Below are 17,154 nucleotides of genomic sequence, written 5' to 3' on the forward strand. Positions count from 1 at the left end.
TGTTAGTGGGAATGTAAAATGGTGCAGTTATTGTGGAAAACAGTATGGAGGTTACTCAAAAAATTAAAAATAGATTTACCACATGACCCACTGATCCTGTTTCTGGGTATAACCAGAAGGACTGAAATCAGAATCTGAAAGAGATATGTGCACTCTCATGTTCATTGCAGCATTATTCACAATAGCCAAGATGTGGAAACAATCCAAATGCGCACCAACAAATAAATGAATAATGAGATATATACATGCAATGGAACATAATGGAAGTCTTAAGAAAAAAAGGAAATCCTGTCACATGCTACAACATGGATGAACCTCAAGGAAATTATGCTAAGTAAAATAAGCCAGTCACAAAAGGACACATAGTGTATGATTCCACGCATATGAAGTATCTAAAGTAATCAAAATCATAGAAACAGAAAGTACAAATGTGGTTACCAAGGTGGGAGGAGACGGAACCAGTATTTAGTGGGTGTAGAGTTCTGGTGTTGCAAGACAGAAGTTCTAGAGACCTGTTATACAACAATGTGAATATACTTAATGCTACTGAACTGAACATTTAAAAATGGTTAAGCTGGTAAATTTAATGTTATGTGTTTTTTATGTGACGTATGTTCTTTTCCTTTCATAGCAAATAAACATCAATGTTGAGATCCAGAGCAGTTCATTTCTTTGCTTAACATGTTAAAATGAAATAGTCTCAGTTGCTCAGTAGCTGTTGGTGACTTGAATTCTTAATTTTCTTTCATAATAAGTCAACATTAGGAGGCATATTGTTAAAAAAGAAAACTGTTGGGGCTTCCCTGGTGGCGCAGTGGTTGAGAGTCCGCCTGCCGATGCAGGGGACACGGGTTCGTGCCCCGGTCCGGGAAGATCCCACATGCCGCGGAGCGGCTGGGCCCGTGAGCCATGGCCGCTGAGCCTGTGCGTCCGGAGCCTGTGCTCCACAACGGGGGAGGCCACAACAGTAAGAGGCCCGCGTACAGCAAAAAAAAAAAAAAAAAGAAAAGAAAACTGTTCTGTTAGTAAAGCAGCATGTGAATTGGCTTCAGGTAAAGTCTTGCTACACACATAGCTGCTGTCTTAGTAGGAGTAATCCCAATGCCCTTTTCCATTCTACACCACAGCTCACAAAATAACTTATATGAAAATTCTTCCTCTACAGCACGTTTTCAATGACAACAAGAAGCAAAAAATCATCAAGTGCTTCAGCCTCTTAGAAATGCTGTACAGATGCCAAGAGCTTATCATACCCTACATATCAATCACTTCAACTTACAGTAAAGCAAAATGTGTTCCAGTATACACCTTTCAATTCGCATTATATGCTATTGACATTGTGTTTGCACAACAGTATCATTTGACAAAGGAATTTTGCCAACAGTTCCATCTGATTTAGCACTAACCATATTTGTCGTTAACTTGTGGTTGGCTTTATAAACTTCTCATCAGTGGTTTGACATGTACCTTTTTTCATTATCAGGAGTTCAGTGCTGAATGATACCTTAGTAATTCTAATCTTTCCTTTGACTTCATTAATAAAATTCATCAAGTTTGTACTGGAAGGCAATATTTTGTTCCTACTCTGGAAAAAAGCTGATTGCTTTAGCAGAGAGGTGACTCTGCTTTCTCTGGCGATCATATAAAATCTTTAATGGCTTTAGTCCTCTGTGTTAGACAGGAGCTTTTTTTTTTTTTATAGGTGATAGAAATCCACCTCAAAGTAGCCTAAGGAGGGTGGGAACGAACGTATTGACTCATAACTAAAAAGTACAGAAAAGGCAGAAAAATTGAGGAATGTTGCCTCCAGATGCTTAAAGAGCATTGTTAGGACTCTGTCTCTCCCTTACCACCTCTTGGCTCTGTGTTTCGCTGGCGGTTTCATTTTCAGGCAGGATGTTTACATGTGATAGTTGAAAAGTTGCATGATCCTTGTGACTTGGGATCCCAGAGGAATAGAACCCTCTTCTAGTGTCTATATATAGATAAAAAACATAGAGAAGACTCTGGTTGTCCTGTTTAGGTCACATGTCCATGTTGGACCCAATGACAGTGGCCCAGGGTATAAATGATTTTGATTATCAAGCCTAGACCATATGCCCACACTTATGGTCAGATTCTATTGCTAGAGGTGAAGGAAAGAATATAAACACAACATATTTTTCTTTTACTGCAGATGTATTTTTTTAACATCTTTATTGGAGTATAATTGCTTTACAATGGTGTGTTAGTTTCTGTTGTATAATAAAGTGAACCAGCTATACATAAACATATATCCCCATATCGCCTCCCTCTTGCATCTCCCTCCCACCCTCCCTATCCCACCCCTCTAGGTGGTCACAAAGCACCAAGCTGATCTCCCTGTGCTATGCGGCTGCTTCCCACTAGCTATCTATTTTACGTTTGGTAGTGTATATATGTCCATGCCACTCTCTCACTTCCTCCCAGCTTCCCCTTTCCCCTTCCCCGAGTCCTCAAGTCCAGTCTCTACATCTGCGTCTTTATTCCTGTCCACTGCAGATGTATTTGAAGAAGTCTCATAAAAAATAATACAAATAAAAAATAATACCCAAGGGGCAAATAGATTACTGATTCTGTAAAATTTAATTATCAGAGATTTGTGGTTGTATTTTTTTGTACTTTCTTTTTTACTTAATTGCATAAAATCACCACATTCACAGATATTTGGAAAGAAGCTCTTCACTTTATGTCTAAAATTATTTTGAGTTGAAGTATTTGTCACTAATTTTTCCACTACATTTAATTTCAATAATCCACTCTTAAACCTTTGAGTTATTTATTTGTGTAGTGAGAATCTAAAGTTATATAATAGAAACCAATAAAATATAAATTTAACATAAACAAAAATACTCTGAAATGATATAAAAATATGTTTACGAATCCCAAACTGTGCCATGCTAACTGAATATTAGTCAAAATTAAGTGACCAAACAGACCTTATGACTCATGCACCAACTTTGAGTAAGAGATTTTTATTTAGAATATGGAGAAATTTGGGGAAAATCATAATTTTGCCTGATAATTATATCAAGTCTTTCATGGCTTTAGTCCTCTCTATTAGACAAGACTTTTTTTTTAAACGGGTGATAGAAATCAACCTCAAACTAGCCTAAGGAGGGGTAGGATAAAATGCATTTCATTTCAAATCTATGAAATATAAGTAAAGAAAATATCTAAGTGTTTTTCTTTGAGAACTACTCAAACACCTCCTGACCTCTTGCTAAACTACCACAAGCCACACTCTGAGAATTAGTGCTTTATCCTACAAGGGTATTTTCAAAGTCACTCCTCCAAGAGCTTGGGTACCACAACTATCTGGGAAGCTTATAAAAGACATTGATTGACAGACTTAATTCTGACTAACCAAATAAGGCTTTTCCTGGGTGATGCTCAGAAGTTTCTATTTTTAAATAGTCACTGTAACATACCCATCTTGGCATCTGGCAATGGGATTAATTTAGGAATCACACCCTAAAGTATTCTCTCTCCACTCTATTCCCTGAGGTCAAGCAACTTAACTTATCCATTTGCCCTGTCTGTATCCCTCCTCGGTTCTCATCTAAACCTATCACATGGCTGAGTCCTCACCACAGGATACTGTGGGAAGCAGCCCCCCAAAGAGGTAATTCATAATCCTTGTGGAAGTTTTATCAGCAGGTAGGACAAGGAAAAGCAGCTTTAGTGGGGCCTGATCACCAGGCAGTTTGTCTCCACCCTCACCTGCTCTGGATCCAATAAAACTAGTTGTCTATGCCTCCTCTTCTACTGCACTTCATGAAAAAAGGAATTCTGGTGCTCAAGGAAGGTCACTCCATTTCCTACATAAAAGTTACCCTAGGAATAGGGGAGAGGTGATGAGGGATGAAATAAAAATGCTCTGAAATATAGGTGGGTATATGTTTCTTGTCTCTTCTATTCATCTCTGTCTTCATTATCTGGGTCTCGGATATATTACACAATATGTCCTTCCTGCAAAGTACAACCTGGGCAGGGAAATAAGTAAGTGGCACTTTTCAAGGATTTGGTCAGCATATATTGAGATGCAAGCTGAGGGCTTCCTGGTGGCCAAGCAGGGAATGGTCAGTGCTGCTTCTATAGTCTTAAGCAATTCAGCTCTGACCCCCAAGCTGCAAATCTCACTAAGCCAAATGAGAGCTCTGTGATTGAAAAGATCTGCCCTACTCAGAAGGCTGTTTGGTATCAGGTCATTGTCACTAGGTTATACACTTAGGGAGGAGGTAGGTGGTGTTCCATACTTTAAGCAGTTGGTGAAAGTATTCCTTCCACCTGCAAAGAGCACTTTCAATAAGGAGAATGGAAATAAATAAATAGGTTCTGCCTTTTTGCATATCTGCTGCTAGTTTAGGAATCAGCAAATTGATGGCTGCCAGCCAAACCCAGCCTGCAGCCTGTATTTATACAGCCTGGGGGACAGGGGCTAAGTATGGTGGTTGCCTTTTTAGGTTTGTAAAAATAAAACAAAGAAGAATATATGACCCACAAAACCTAAGATAGTTACCATCTGGCCCTTTACCGAAAAATTTGCTGACCTTTGGCTTAGAGTCCTTTTAGACTGGTGTACCTGGTAACTTCCTGGCTGGCCCTCCTCTTAATTGGACTCTCCCTGGATCTACCATGAAACCAACGGAGAGTCATTTCTGACCTAGTTCACATACCTGTCCTCCATTTACCAAATCCCTCTGGTGTGCAAGTAAATGTTCAACAACCAGCAATCAGAACAAAAAAGCCCTGATTTGTAGCATCTGCCGGTTTCTGTGGTGTAAATACTCCCCTCCACGGCTGGTTTCAAGCTACCAGCATGATGTTACTGAGCACAGAATTGGGAAGAAAGGCACACATCAGATCTCACTAGATGGTAGGAGCTGACTCCAGCAACCACTGCCCAGTCCTGAGAGGTGTGAAGCATCTGGAGTACTGGAAAGAGAATCATTCCCTGGTTAAATATTCTTAAATTCAAATCAAGTCATCATTACTTAACTAGTTGGATGACCTTCAAAAATTCACTTAACGTCAATGAGCTTGTTTTTTCATGTGCAAATTTGAAATAATGCTACATTATTATCTCAGAGAGAAGGATTTGGGAAGAGTGAGAATAGGTCAAGCAAACATACCACACAGTATTTGGGACACACCTTCCCCACTTTTCCTCCACTGGCCCCATAGTAGGGTGGAGGTTTCCTCTTCCTTCCTCCATCTTCTCTACAGCTCACTCTGCTTAGGCCAGGACTGGATGGGAGTCCAGTGGATACTCCTTCTGGGTCTGTTGTGGAGGTGTTTGGGCCCCAGGAAAAGTTTGAGGTCTGAGAGAGTTGGCTGGGGCCTTATGAGCCGGATAAGCACAAAACTTTGGGTGGGTTGTCCTGAGGATGTCCTTCAAAAGAGAAAATAGTCACTAGATTCCACTTTAAGGGCTGAGTTCCAGTCTTATTTTGCTCTGTATCTACCATGGCTGGCACAATTGCATGGAAATAGGAGCCATTCAATATATAATTGCTGGATGAGTGAATGAATGCTGATTGTATCTGCCAACACATGAATGCAATCCTGATCAAATACTGATTAAGAGACTGGGCTGTGAACAGTCTGAATTTGAATACAGCTTTGTCCCTTACAAGCTCTGTATCTTTGGACAACTTACTTAACCTCTCTGGACTTCAGTTTCATCATCTATAAAACAGATAATAGTATCTACTTTCAAGAATTGATTTAAAGTATTTACTAAAATAAGTCTGGAACAATATAAGTGCTCAACAATGTAAGCTATTATTATCTTTCTCATCAAAGTCAATGTCAACAACTAACACTCATTGATACCCCCTATGCCTCATGCTCTTCTTTTAATCTATTAGTCGGTTCATCATTTCAAGGAAAGGAGGCCACAATACAATAGTACCACTCTAATATGTCAAGATGCCTAATTTTAATAGAACAGATTCATCGTAGCCAAATATTTCTATTCTTTTGGTCTCTCATGCTCATCCGATTTAAGAAGCAAAGGCTGTGATGAAATCAAAACAAGTCTGAATTATAGCAGCAAAAGATGTTAAATACATTGCCTCTGAAATGTTCTCTGCCTCACAGACATGTCCGCTCTTATCTCATCTATGTCACTATTCTTAATTCTTAGACTTTATACCTTGGGTAAGATATAGGAGAGATAATGGTTAAGAAACAGAATGTTCTTCTGTAAATATTATGATATGGTCATTTTGATGCTTTGTGGAAGTGGTAGTATGGGGTAGCATTCGACTTTTAGCCTTTATTTCTCCCAGTAACTAATGTGAGAAATGAATCTTCTCCCAGGATGGCCAGCCTTCACCCCACACCTGGACGTAGTCTCATTCCTGACCCGTAGTCCAAACATTTTACTAATGCCAACTTTATTGTGGGCAACTTGCTGTTAAATCCTGCAATTAATCTTTGGTTTATAATTAAGTAACTGGATTTAGACTTTGGCTTAAATTTGTGGCTTTCTTGCTTTTGAGTTGGGCTGTACCTTGTGTAACAACTGGCACCATAAAATACCCAATGTCTTGAACCACTTTGGCTTAGGACAATTGCCTTGCTCCATTAGCAAAACAGTAGACAATATTCTGGGAAATGTGGCATAATTCTTCAAATTTTCATCCATAAAAATAGAAGAAATAATCCTTATTGATGTCACTAGTGGAAAAAAGTATAACAGAAATCAAAGGCCATTTCAAAACTAAGAAATGAATCAAGAGTCGGACATGGAATAAAGTAAGGGCAAGGTAACTCTCAGAGTTGGGACTTGCAGATAGGTTACAGGTGATGGATGAATTTGGTAGCAATTTTACTCACACATAAAAGCTTTTGAAAGAACCAAGCTAGTCTGCCTCTGTTTCTTTCTTTCTCTCTCCCTATCCCTCACCCCTTTCCTCCCTCCCTCTCCCCTCTCTTTCTCTGTTTCTCTCTTTTCGTCTCTGTCTCTCTGACTCTCTCTCTCCTCCCTTTTGGTGGACAGGGATATGTAAATGTCAAAATGTAGCCTAAAACCAACTTTTAAAAATTTTATCTACATTCTAAAAATGGTCCTGAGGTTATTTGTGTTTGCTTTTTGATTTACTTATATCCAATACTTTTCCATCCCTGCAATGTCTAACTGACATTTCTTAACAGTTTTTTTCCTAGTTCCCTACACTCAATATCACACACTATTCTTTTTACGTTGGAAGGTAATTCTGAGTTCACCTCTCTCCTGTTTTTTTTTTGCAGGCTTCTAGCAGCCATGAATAAACTTTCACATGTAATACTTAACTCTTTTTATAAACAGAAATTGTACAATAAAAACTGAGGTCCCCTTCCATTTAGGGGTCCGAAAAGGAATTCAAGGGGCTCTCACTGGTCAAATATGGGGCAATGTGAACTCCGAAAAGAATGACTGCAATTGTTTGAAGCACATTGAATATATAAAAGTCTCCGAGTTTATGGGAGAGAGGGAGAGGGAGTGAGAGAGAGAAGAAATCTCATTTATCATCACTGGAGGTAGGAAGCACAGAAACACCTTACTCTAAATGTTGATAATTAAAGTTAAAGAATTCGCATTTATCTTGCTTTTCCTGTGTGAATTATATTCAGGGAAATCAAAGAGCTTGAACTGATGAAGGAAAGTTCTACTTAACAGAATTGTTCCAGGGAATAAATGTGGAAAGAATTAGAAAATCACCAGCTTTTAAGCTCCTAATGAATTTGTCTATTTAGATAATAATTATTAATAGATGCTAAAGTAATTACAGATATTCACAAAGTGCCCAAACATTGCCCCACAAATTACTTACTGGCTGTAAGAGGAAAGTGCATCTACACAATGGGGAAGTCAGCCTGCCACCACCCAAACCCACTCAGCATCACTATAAGCAGGACAGTAGGCAACTACATGCCTTCTGAACACTTCATGCAACATGAAGCGTTTTTGTCCAAAATGTTGAACCAGAATCTAATTGAGCCTTCAGATCTATTTCTAGTTTATAGGAAACCTAGAAGTGTAATGAAACAAATTAACTAACACCTTGGGGAAGCAATAAGAAAATTCAGAAGATGGGTTATTCTGCAGAACAACTGCCTCATTTTTCAACAAGTCAATGTCAAAAAAGCAAAGGAAGTTGTGAGATAACTGTTCTAGCCTAAAAGAGATTTAAGAAGTAGAATGGTGGTTGCCAGGGGTGGGGGGTGGAGCAACGTGAAGTTGTTCAGTGGGTATAAAGTTTCAGTTGCACCAGATGAATAAATTCCAGAGAACTTCTGTACAATATCATGTCTATAGTTAATCCTACAACGTGCAGTTAAAAAATTAAGAGAGTAGATCTCATGTTAACACACACACACACACACACACACACACACCACAAACTAAACAAAAATAACCAATTTGCACAAGGAAACTTTTAGAGGTAATGGATATGTTTATTACATTGATTGTGGTGATGGCTTCATGAGTGTTACACATTTTGTTCCAGATAAATTTATAAAGTCTAGTCGAAACAACCCCCATTATACTCTGATCTAATTCACTCTGACTTGTTTTTTACAGACGACTTGTTTTTCTGCTTAGTTGCATATCCACACCTGGTATTTTTCTCTTTTAAGAACACTCCCCTTTACACTCCGTTCTTTGTAAGCATTCTTCATTCCAGAGAGAAGGTCACAGTTTGATAATCTTGAGAATCACAGAAGCCCATCACAAGACCAAGTCCTGATGGTCTCCAGATGATCTCTGGATGGAAGGAATGCAGGCCCTGCACGTACCCTGATCCTAATCAACAACCCTGTTCCCTGAACCATTACTATAAGACTCCTCAAAACAGCCCCCTTCCCCGGGCTGGGACACACAGTTTTGAGTGCATTATCCTGCTGTGGCCCCCCTTTGCCTGGCAAAGAAATAAAGCTATTCCTTTCTGCTTCACCCAAAACTTTGTCTCCGAGATTCAATTTGGTGCTGGTGTACAGAGACCAGAATTCGGTCACAATATGTCCAAGCTCAAATTGTACACATTAAATATTTACAGTTTTTTGTATACCAATTATACATCAATAAAACTGTTTAAAGAAAGAAAAATTTAAGAGTTGTAAGATCCAATTATTAAAATGTATGATTATTTATTGAATCCTGGCTTGAACTTGTAAAAGATGTTTTGGGGACAATTGGGGAATTTTGAATATGAACAGGATACTTGATAGAACTAAGATAATACTGTAAATCTTGTTGGGAATGATAATGGCATTGATCTTAAGTAAGAAATGCCATGTTTTAAAAAGGAGAGGCATACACACACATTTGGAAATTAAGTTTCATTTGTCTGACATTTACTTTAAAATACTTTTGCCAAAACAAAACAGGTGGAAAACAAATGGGACAAAACTAAATAGATGGAAAAAATATAGCAAAATTCTAATCATTGTTAAAACCAGATGTTAGGTATCTGAGGATTAATTATATTAGTCCATTCTACCTATTTATATAGACGTTTGAAAATGTTCAATAAAAAGTGAAAAAGAATATGAGGGTCCATAATCCCTTTGTTACAAGGAAATGGATGAAGTCACATCCATCATTGCTTTTCTCATGGTGAGTTGAAATCCACAATAAAGGTAGTAAATCTGGCAGAATTTCCAATGAAATTGCTGTGATTATAGGTACATATAGTCATTAGTGTAACTGAGATGTTCAGGCTTCATTTATCTGTGACAAAAATTACATGTCACAAATCCTATTTTTAAAAAATTTGAAATAAAGATATATATAAATATATAACACATATATACGTTAAAAGCAAGGCTAAGTACAATAGAATGGTATCACATGGAATACCATTTCCTCCAAAGAGTTAATTATTTCTGTTTTAGGTTGGCAGGTGGTATACCATACATTTAAGTTCATACTTCTTATTGATTATACTGACATTAGATGGAATTCATTGAGTTGTTATTGGGAAAGATGAGGAATCTAGATCACTTCCAGCTTCTTTCTTCCACTGTAAGATTTGTTCCTTATATTACTACTTTTAGTGCTTCTGTGGATTGTTTTTTTTATTACGTTAGATAATACAGTCAAACCTCTATTTCATGTTAGATCACCTGTAGTCAGTATGTCTTCACTGCCAGCAGGTACGATAAATAATAATACGCCACTACTTCTTCCTTCCTTTCACCTCTCTCCAAACCCAACCAAAGAAATGGCAGAAATAATATTTTTAATAAATAAATTAATAACAATTTTAGGAAACAAGGAAGAGAACCAATAGCAGATGGAAAATTTTTGAGCACTTTCTGAAAGTCAGAAAACAAGGTCACTCCTCAGGGGTATGGGAGGCAGCAGCTTAGTGCAGGAGAAGCTTGGGTGCCAAGGACCCTGGGGAGTGGGGGAGCTGTCTGGTTGTGCCTTTGTTCTTCTCCACATTGCTTTGGGTGGACTCTTGCCCATTCTGTCATCACTACAGGTCCATGGGATGAGTCAGGGGTGGCAGTGCCCGTCAGAACCATTGGATCCACTTGGTCAGGGAAAGTGTTTAGAAGAGTTACACACAGTTTCTGCCTCCCCAGACCTGGTGGAGGGCCTGCAGAGTGAGTGCATCCAGCCTCGTGTGACCACCTGACCCAGGGCTCAGCCTGCTTCCGGTGGCTGTGGCTGCTGGGGGTCTCGGGCCACAGCGTGCTTGTCACGTGTCTCCTCTCAAGCAGTTTCCTGGCCTTGTTCCTCAGCTGAGAACCTCTCAAGACAAGTAGTCTGTGGTCCCAGCCCTCTCTGATGCCATTCCCCCCACACCAGGTCCTTCTGGAAGCCCCATACTTCTCATTGGTACCCGAGTGGCTCTCCCCTAATGAAGGTGACACACTGGAGACAGCCTGGCTGTGACAGCTATGAGTGAGCCTGTGCTCCGTGTCTGACCCCCCATGGCTTTGACAAAGGAGGAAGCCTGCAAGGTCAAGTGGCTACCCAGGATGCCCAGGGTGAGTTCAGGCCATGGGGGATCTGGGGAGTTGACTGCATACCTACCATTTATGAAAGATTTTAGTATTGATATTATTTCTCTTCCCATAATCACCCCTGAGGGAGGTAGTAAGATCATCCCATTTTACTGATGAGAAAACTGACACAGAAGGAGGTTAAATAATCTGCCCCAAATCACAGCAATGATCAGTAGCTTGGACCAGATTTGAGAGGTCTGACTTTAGAGTGTTTTCCTTTAACGACTGTATTTCCTGCCCATGAATAGAATTAGGATAGAGGATTAAGTAGAAAAGAGAAAGGCATGCCAAAAGAAAAAGGAAGTAGAGGGTACACAATAATGGTATCCCAGAAATGCGAGCAGCATAGAGGAAAAGTTTGACTAGAAGGAGATAGTATTAAAAAGAGGAGGAGATAGGAAGGAAGTGGAAAGAAAGTCTGCAGTTTCAACCCTTGTTTATATATTGTACCTGGAAGATCCCTGTTCCTGCATTTATCAGCAAAACTTCTATTTAAGCTTAATTTTCCTACATAGTTTAAGGAGTTCTGTTTATGAGACAACACATCATTCCCTAACCTTTACAGAAAATTTGCAATTTATTTAAGAATTGCGAGGAGGAAAGGAAGGAAAGAAGGAAGTGAAAAGAATAAAGGAAGGGAGGGAGAGAAAAAAAAGGAAGGAAAGCATGGAAGGAAGGGGAGAGGGAGGGAAGGATTACTAATTTTTGAAATCCCAAAGTGTGGAAAGCATAGAGTTGGAAAAGTGTTACCAAAAACACAGTAATAAATGATCCATTTGGTCAGGAAGAGGGAGAACAATTCAAGGTTACATCATATGGCAAGATTTCCTGAGGGCTTCAGAAGGAAAGAGTCTCACAATGGATTTTGTACGCAGTTATTAATTCCCCTGGGCATGTACCAGCTATATCCCCAAATCTGAGTTATCTTCATAAGGTGATTTACTTTGGCCTGCCCAGAGAGATTGTTATGAAACTGGATTAAAACATCTAATATAGTGAGTAAGCAAAGATTTCCTAGCTTTAAAAAGTCTTCGGGGGGCAAGGAAGGGGTCACAAAAGTGATCCAGGCAACTAGTACAAACATCAGTATGGAAGATAATGTATGTTTCCTTCCAGTGTACAATACATGGTATGAATCTTATTATAGGTAAATATGAAAGAAATTTCATGAACAATTACAAGTAACATGACACCCCTTGGTGCTGACACTGCCCCTTTCCATTAGATCTCTTGTGCTCAGAACCCTCTCCTGACTGGTTCCAAGTTCTTCCCAGCTGTCATCTCTTTGTAGCTCTGAATTTATCAACAATGCTTTCTATAGAAGGGGAAAATGAGAAACGAAGAAACTTCCTAAATTTCCTCTAGAAAAATAAAATGTCAAACTGGTTGGAGACAACATACACAATCCTAAGGATGAGAGACCATTATTATCTCCATTTGACAGATGAGGAACCGAAAATTCAAATAGGATAAATAAAATAGTCAAGGTCACATGAAGGGTAAATCAGTAACCTGAGATTTAATCCCAGATCTGTACAACTCCTAACTCAGATCTTAACCACAACACTGTTCTGTTTCTCATGCCATTATGACAGCCCACTTCCCAGTTACACTCTCAACCTTGAGTCAACTGCAGAGTGGAAGTCTCTTTCCCCTTATCCCACCAGAGTGTGTGACACCATAAAGCTTCAACATGTTGACATTGAAAATATTCCATTCACTTCTGCTTGTAATGTTATAGCCAACAGTTAGGGTCTATCTTTGCATTCTTTTTCCACCATCTTTTTCCTACCACTCGGCCAGTCTTTTGCCATACACAGGCTTTTGAAGTCCAAATGTTACCTGGCTACACCAAATGAAGAGACTTGCATACCCTGTTACCATAGTTAAGTACCTCTGAACTTTCTACTAGCCCAAGCAGGAACTTCATAATCCTCCATTGCACTACCTCTGAACAAAAAGTCTTCCCATCTGTTTCTGAACATCCTCAAATGGGTGCCTCGTGTGTGCCTATGAACCATCTGCTGGTCTTTTCTGTGTTTGCCTCTTCCACCCCTCTCTGTTTTGGTTCATGCCTGCTGACAAGCAATGCTTGCAAAGCTACTTGAAGGAGCATCATTGGGACTTCCATGGCTTTATTTTACACTCTGGGTAATGTTGCCTTCAGAAACTGTCTCCTCCTAATGCTAATAAAGCTAGTGATCCTTGGCTTGCCACAGTTGTGCTAGATTTCAGGTTACAGGTCAGGAGAATACCCTAAAACTCTATGCTACACTTTTGCACTGGGGTCCTGTAGCAGCATTGTTTGTGCCATAGCTCACAAAAGTATTTTGTCCACACGACAACATCTGAGGTCTAGCTCAGCCAGGCAAAATTCCTTGCTGCATGTTATTAAATCATGCAATCATAGGACTCAGAGTTAAAGGGGATGGTGAAGAGCTTCTGTGCTAACCTCGTACGTGGTGCCAAATTCCCATTTAAATCAGTGGTTTTCAAACTTTAATGTGTATCAGAATCACCTGGAAAGCTTGTTAAGTCACAAGTGTTTCTTGCAGTGTGTACCGACAACAAATTTTCTTAGCTTATTTTACCTGAATATGCTTTATTTTACCTTCATTCCTGAAGGATATCTTTTGCCTGGTATAGAATTCTGTGTTGACAGTTGTTATTCATAAGCATTTCAAAGATGTCGTTCCTCTGTTTACTGGCCTCTGTTATATACAATAAGAAGTCAGCTATCATTTGAGTCATTATTCACTTTTTATGTATTGTGTCAGTTTCCTCTGTCTACTTTGAAGATGTTCTCTTTGTCTTTAGTTTTCAGCAGTTTATCTCTAATGTGCTTAGGAGTGGTTTTCTTCAAATCTATCCTGCCTGGGGCTCTATGAAGTGCTTGAATCTGTAAGTTTATTTCTTTTTCTAAGCTTTGGACATTTTGGGTCGGGATTTCTTTACCCCCCCCCCTTATTTTCTTTATTCACTCTCTCCTTTCCTTATGGGACTTGTTAAAATAAAAAGCAAATGGAGACCAGCCTTGAAAATTCCCTGAGCAGACAAAACTACTTTAGTCATACAAGCAAAGTTTAATTTAGCTTACTTTACAAGAATAACTTGACCTAGGTCATTTCTTGTTTATGACTCTGGAAATCACAAGCAAAACTTAAACTGTTGATATGAGGTAACCACTGACCAATTCCCTATCATTTAAGAAAATTCTAATGTTATAATTAATCACTGTGAAGAATAAACAGTCACTGTATCCTTACCCTGGAGCCTCATTCCATGTTTGATTTGAATGCTCCAGGTTCACAAACTGTCTTTTTGCTGTGTACATAATAAACTTTTACTAATTACTACTTTGGTGATTCATTGGTTTTACCTTGGCTGTTTCTGAACTTTTGACAGATTCCAACTGCATCTATGTTAAACTTTATGATACTGTCCCTGAGTCTTGGTTCATCTAAAAATTTTTTTTAATGTACTGGATAACTATTGATTTATCTTTAAGTTCACTGACTTTCCTCTATAAGCGTCATCCTGCTTTTGAGTACATCAGTGACTTTTTAAACAAATCTTAGTTCTAAAATTTACATTAAAAAATTAGTGTCTATTTCTCTGCTAGTATTTCCTATGTTTTTATGTATTGCAAGGATTTTTTCTTCATGTCATTGAGAATAGTTTAAAATCTGCTCATTCCAACATCTGAGTCATCTTAGGGTTAGTCTCCACTGAATTTTTTTTCCTCCTGAAAATAAGTCACATTTTCCTGTTCTTTCATTAATAGAAATGTCCGGGATTGAATTCTAGATATTGTAAATATTATGTTGTAAAGACTATGGATTCTGTTATATTCCTCTGATAAGTATTGCTTATTTATTCTTATTGTTTTAGCACTCATTTGACTTGGTTGGACTCACACTGCAAACCTGTTCCTTGGGAAGCAGTTCAAATCTCAGTTCAGTTCTTTATCCTTTGCTGAGCAGCTTGGAATCTGCCTTGCACATGCATGGTCTGGGGACAGCCAGAGATTTGTTTAAAGACTGTACACAGCATTTGGGGATATCTCCCTCTATCTCTCTCATTTCTAGGGTTCTCCTCTCACTTTCCAGTTTCTTTCTATTGGCTATCTTTTCTGGCTCTTCAAGTCAGAAAAGTGGAAGATTTGCTTTAGGGGTTTTAGATGCCCTGTATAGTACAGTCTAAAATTTTCCTTAGGCTCAAAGCTGTGAAGACAAGAAACACACTTGTTTTTCAAATATCAACCCCTTTCCAGAATCTGCCTACTTTTAGTTTCTCTTCCTTCCACGCTAGATTTTATAATAGTTATTTGTGTGAAAATCTGCTCATTATAAGCTTACTTAGCCATACTAGAACTAGAACCTCCTCTAGTGATTTGAAAGGTATGCATTCTATTTCTCATTTTAATATTAACACTAAAAATGTTAATATACCTTGAATTTTTATTTAGGCATTAATATCTAGAGTTAATCAGTATCTGTGGCTTGCCAAAACCAGAACAAACACCAAGAACCTTAGCAGGGCTTGTTTCTATCTTCTTTCCTTCACCATCATCTATATTGAGATCATCTGGGATTCTCAATATAGATTATTAACCTTTTACATTTAGGCTTCTTTAGTTTCTTTGCTTGCCCTTGCTTCTTATGACCTGTGTCTTCTCTGAATTCATTTATTTCTCCTTTTGGAGTATATCCTCTAATAATTCTTTCAGAGTATGAAGTTGGTAACCTTTTTGATTTAGTTTAATTTTTTAATTAAACTTCTGTAGGTACATAGATTAATGGCAAGTGTCTGACAAAGCTTGCAATGCATAAGAGCAATCCCCTACATCCTTACTACTTAAGTTCTGCTTTCTAGACTTATTATCTATTTTTGATATATTCATTAGCTTATTATATAGGGAGATAAGTGTTCATTTCTCTTACCCTACTGCCCTCCCATACACACACACACACACACACACACACACACACACACATACCTTTCCCCTTCTCTTCCTCTCAGAAGACTATGATTTTGATTAATTACTCAGGATTTCATATTACTGGGTGTATTAGTTTCCTATTACTGCTGTAACAGATTACCAGAAACTAGTGGCGTAAACGAACACAAATTTATTACCTTACATCCTGTAGGTCAGAAGTAAAATACCAGTCTCACTGGAGTAAAGGGAAGATGTTAGCAGGGCTGGTTCCTTCTGGAAGCTCCCTGTGTTTTCCAGCTTCTAGAGACCACCTGCATTCCTTAGCTCATGGTCCCTTCCTTCATTTTCCAGACCAGCAGTGTAACATCTTTAAATCTCTCTGACTCTTTGACCTTTGCTTTAGTTGCCCATCATTTTCTCTCATGCCAACCCTCCTGCCTCCCTCTTATAAGGATCCTTTTGATTACTTTGGGCTTACTTGGAAAATCTCCCATTTTAAGATCCTTAACTTAACCACATCTATAAGTCCCTTTACAGTGTAAGTTAATATATTCACACGTTCCAGGGATTAAGATGTGGCCATCTGGGGCAGGGGCTTGGCATAATTTTGCCTACTATACTAGGATTATATAAATCTTTCTATAAATGAATCATGTGGTACACTATGATTAAATTTTCATTACGTATATAATTTATTTTGATAATTATCTTTTGTTGTTTGCTTAATTTTCTATGTACTTACACATTTTTTTCCTATACTCTATGTTAGAATAATAAAACTCTCTTTAATATGTCAAACACTTTGGGTAAACTACTAGTTCCTGTGATGGTTAATTTTGTGTCAGCTTGACTAGGCCACAGTACCCAGGTATTTGGTCAAACATTATTCTAGATGTTTTTTGTAATATTTTTAACATGAAATTAACATTAAATCAGTAGACTCTGATTAAAGCAGATTACCCTTCATAATATGGGTGGGCCTCATCCAATTATTTGAAGGCCTTAATAGAAAAAGACTGACCTTTCCTCAAGAAGTGGGAATTTTCCAGCAGACTACCTTTGTCCTCAAACTGCAACTCTTCCCTGGGTCTCCAGCCTGACAGCCTACCCTGCAGATTTTGGATGTTCCAAGCCTGCACAATCTTGTGAGCCAATAAATCTCTCTCTCTCTCTCCCTCTGGCTA

This window comes from Globicephala melas, chromosome 8 (genome assembly GCF_963455315.2).
Source record: "Globicephala melas chromosome 8, mGloMel1.2, whole genome shotgun sequence".
Taxonomy (NCBI): domain Eukaryota; kingdom Metazoa; phylum Chordata; class Mammalia; order Artiodactyla; family Delphinidae; genus Globicephala; species Globicephala melas.